This window comes from Oratosquilla oratoria, chromosome 5 (genome assembly GCF_046742065.1).
Source record: "Oratosquilla oratoria isolate Oo_2021 chromosome 5, ASM4674206v1, whole genome shotgun sequence".
NCBI classification, from domain to species: Eukaryota; Metazoa; Arthropoda; class Malacostraca; order Stomatopoda; family Squillidae; genus Oratosquilla; species Oratosquilla oratoria.
The window spans coordinates 14,297,364-14,302,363 of NC_134781.1; positions in this window are offsets into that span (position 1 = coordinate 14,297,364).

The following is a 5,000-nucleotide window of genomic DNA, read 5'->3' on the forward strand; positions in this document are numbered from 1 at the left end:
CTTGCTAGATTGCACTTCGCCATATTCTTTTAGTTATCTTTTAACTGGATCAAATCGCCTGGCGTCAGCCAGAACGAACCCTAAATAGAAACCCACCGCTGTTTCTGCTCTACAAAGTATTTTCCAAGAGATCCTTTCAAATAGAATAAATAACGTTTTAGATGGGAACAAGCTAAATAACAGGCAGGCTTTAGAAGCGGATATTCGTCTCTAGACCATTTGCAGACGATGAATTAACTAATTAAGAAACCGACAGAATATGAAAGACCTCTTTTCTTGTTTTAGCTTTTGTAGTTTACAAGAAGGACTTTGACTCGTTGGAACAAATAGCAATAATAAATTCGCTACGGACGCATGGTGCAAACGAACAGATCGTAAAGATTGTATAAAATCTTTATGCGAAAAATTGAGTTGCGAAGAAAAAGGTTTGGGGGGTTAATGGCGAATATCTTAATCACCTAAGACTTGCAGATGACTTTATTCATATTTCAGGAAAAGCAGAAGACTTGTAAGATATGCTGAGTGATCTGAATAAGGGAAGTCTCAAAGCAGGGCTAAAGATGAATAAAAATAAAACTATAGTAATGTTCAACTCGATAGCCTAAAGAGATTAATCGATGATGAGATTCTTGAAGAAGTTGAAGAGTAATTATTTAGACCAGATGGTGAAAGAAACTAAAGATCACGATAATGAAATAAAAAGGCGTATCACAATTGCTTTGAAAATGTTTGGTAAATATAAAGTCATGAGAGGCTCTGTATTTCTATGTTTGAAATGCAAAGTTTACTATCAATATAATGCGTGCCATTATATACACATGAAAATTTAGAAACTGACGAATGCGATGGTGTCAAAGCTATGGAGTGCACAGAGAAGAATGGAGAGATCAATGATGAGAATAATGTTGGAAGACAGAAAGAGAACAAGCTGGGTGAGAAAATAGACTGAAGTGAAAGATATTGTGGAGGCGGTAAAAGAGAGGAAGTGGAATTGGGAAGATTAGTTGAGCCAGTAAATTTAGCTGTAGAGGTTAATATTGTACCAAAAGTTACAAAAGTAAGGAATAGCGTTTACTCTGAAAAGTAGGGAAAGCATATGGGGAAGATATCATATTGATAGATCTTCTGAAAGACGCATGGAAAGAAGCTCATTGTAAATTTACTCAGTTATACGTCAAGTGTTTACGTTAAGAAAGCGTTTCTGAATCATGGTGCAATGCTGTAGTGATTTTACTTCATGAAAAAGGAGGTCAGAACGACCTCAGTAACTACCGACCGATTAGCTTGTTATCAAATGTATATAAAGTATTTGCCAACATCCTTACAAATAGACTAAGTAAATTTTAGATGGAACCAACCAAAAGGACGGGCAGGCTTGAAGTGGATATTCGACTCTACACCATTTGCAGACTAATCGAGAAATCGATAGAATACAATATACCTCTTTGTTTGGCTTTTGTAGATTACGAAAATACCTTTGACTCATTAGAACTAATTGTAATACTAAACTTTCTATGCAAGATGGGTCAAAACGAACAGATCGTAAAGGTTCTAGAAAACATTTATGCGAACGGTACTACGATAGTTTGACTAAATAAAGATCCAGAAAATATAAAGATCGAGAAAGGAGTACGGCAAGGCGATACAGATTCAATCTGAACTGTTTACAGCTTGCTTGAAAGAGATTTTCAGGTTCAATTGGAAGAGACTACGGTCCGAATCTTCATGTCACTTGAAATTGTTCCTTTTTTCTGGCCTTGTTCCTGGAATACCCTTTGTTTTTCAGGATTCATGTCGATAAAGAACATAGCTTGAGGGGAAAAAAATCCATCGATTATTACCTTACGATAATGATTTCGTATTGTCTATAAAGTCACCAAAATTCAAAGGTTCCAAAAGAGAAATATGATATTTTTGTTGAGTAGGAAAAGGGAGAAAAATAAGACATCAGAACTTATTATGTGTTTGTTTAATTTTTCGATAAATGCATATACAATGCGTTTTTAAAGCGACAGAATAAAAGGAAAAAATAAAACAATCAACAACAAGTTTATTGAAGTCTTTCCACAAAATCGTCGACCCACCCAACAACGACGGGAGAAAGGAAAAATAAAACAACCAACAATTATCAATTTATTGAGGTCCTTCTACAAAAATGCCGGTCCGTCAACTCTGGCCAAGTCAACCAAGTTCACATCGGTTGCTTACTGTCTCTTGACGCAGAAGGACCACGAGGACCTCCTTGACGTCAACCACCACGGCTCGTTTGGTCATCAGTCTTCGTCAGACCTCCAACTACGTCGCCGGTGGTGGGAGTCCAGGAATTCCTCGCTTGATGTGGTCCTTCTCCTGGAACTTTCTTGAGGAAGCTAGCCAGTAATGCCTCTTGGCGCAGAAGGACCACGAGGACCTCCTATGACGTCAACCACCACGGCTCGTGTGGTCATCAGTCTTCGTCAGACCTCCAACTACGTCGCCGGTGGTGGGAGTCAAGGAATTCCTCGCTTGATGTGGTCCTTCTCTTGGAACTTTTTTGATCAAGCAAGTCAGTAATGCAGAAGGACCACGAGGACCTCCTTTGACGTCAACCACCACGGCACGTGTGGTCATCAGTCTTCGTCAGACCTCCAACTACGTCGCTGGTGGTGGGAGTCAAGGAATTCCTCGCTTGATGTGGTCCTTCTCACCGAGTCTTCTTCGCTGTGTCCAGAGCCAGTGTTGTGCCTCTTGATGGCCGTTCCTTACGTCCCTCGACGTTGTTCTTGTCCCTCGATGGCCGCTCTTCAGGTTCCTCAAATTTCTTCTTGTCTCTTGATGTCTTCTTGCGGCTTGTCGGTCCAGATCTTCGGCCGGAGACGTGTGGGTCATCGTCGTCTTGAGCACGTACTCCGGCAAAGTGGGAGGAGGAAGGCGAGTGCGGTCGTCTCTTGACGACCAAGAGGAGGATCATCCCAGATGAAGGATCTTCGAGGCTCTTTGTCCTATGGTCAAAACCAAAAGTTCTTGACCCTTTCGATCTTCACGTGCCTCTTAGTGCTTGACTCTTGACTCCACATTCCTCTCAGTAGCGAACCCTGAGGTCCTCTCATTTTTTTATAATTATTTTTTACAAGGACGTGGGCGTAAAACATCGAGCCCCATCTATACTAGGTCACTCATCCATCCATCCATTCATCCATCCAACCCTCCACCGAACTATTCATTCAGGTGTATATATATATACAGTATATATATATATATATATATATATATATATATACATATACATATATACGTATATATATATATACATATATATATACATATACATATATACGTATATATATATATATATACACATATTATATATATATATATATATATATATATTACAGGTGAAAAATGTAATCACACATTTGTCAATAACGTAGAAACCACTGTTGGAGTAGAAAAGACTGGAAACGGGGAATCTATATATTTCGATTGCAAACTGCAATCCTCTTCAGTAGATACAAATAAGAGAGGGCGTGCTGTTTAAGTAGCACCCTTAACAAAAGAAAGGGGAACATGGGAAGATATCTCTACCCTCGGCTCACTCCGTATGTGAGGTCAGGAGGCAAATGAGCTTTCACTAAGTTGGAGATGAAGAGTCCGGACATTATGTCCGGGGACCATTGCCCCTTTGAAATATTCATGTTGGGCTGAAATTCAATGATCGTAGATTCTACCATTTTTCTCCTGAACTCACATCTGGATTTATAAATAAGCTCAGCTCTGTCCCAATCTAAACAATGTTTAAATTGCTTAACATGTTGGAACACAGCTGAGCTATCTTGTGCATATTTAATGGAACGTTTATGTTCAATCATCCTGGTATTCAAATCCCTTCCAGTCTGTCCGATGTAAACTAAGTCACAACCTTTACATGGAATCGAATAAACCCCTTGGCTCTGTTCTTCTTTTAACCTTTGATGGACATTTACCACCTTTTTATTAATGGTGTTAGGGTAATAATTAATCAAATTTAATTTGTCTTTGGGAAGAAACTTGGTCGAGGGAATGAATGATTCAGAAAAGGGAACGATTAAAGAGCTCTTACCCAATGAAAAATTAGAGGAAGTGGGGGTGGTGTTGAAAAAATTGGATCTCGCTCGGCTGAGGGCTTTGACCAAGAACCAATCCGGGTAAGCTAAATTACTAAGTTGAGATTTTATAATGTTAAATTCTCCTTCAAGAAACTGGGGGCTGCAAATTCTAAGAGCTCGAAGGAATAATCCTGAAGCGACGCTACTTTTTACTTTGTCTGGGTGACTGCTGAAAAAATGAAGATAAGTACCAGAATGGGTTTCTTTTCTATAGACGGTAAAAGCAAGCTTGTCTCCGTCACGAACAATGAGAACATCTAATGTGTGTGTGTGCGTGTGTGTGTGTGTGTGTGTGTGTGTGTGTGTGTGTGTGTGTGTGTGTGTGTGTGTGTGTGTGTGTGTGTGTGTGTGTGTGTAATAATAATAATAATAATAGGTTTATTGAGATAGCAGTGATACACTGACAATGATACAATAGAGTACTTTTATGAATAATACAGTAATTATAAGAGTGATATGCCTAATCTAAGTTTTATAATGAGTTTATTGTGCGAACAATGGATGGAATAGCACTGTTCTTGTATCAGTCAGTCCTCGGTGCTCTGATGGGTTTGATCTTGTTAGAATGCCGTGTTGCATGGCGGGTGGTTGTGGTGTCCGGTGGGAGGAAGTGACGGTGACGTGGGTGGAACATTAGGTCAAGTCCAAACTTACTCAGTGCCTCACTGTGCTTGTCGGACACTCTTGGCAGGCTGAGGGTGGTGAGGGCGTGTTCTTATCCCTCATACTGACCACCCAAGATAATTCTGCACGCTCTTCTTTGTACTCTCTCTAATTTACTCCTCTGTGTGATACTGAGTGATGATGAATAGGACGGGGAGGCGTACATGAGGGTGGGGGGTACGACGGTAGTGTAGACTCCCTTTAGATCTGGTG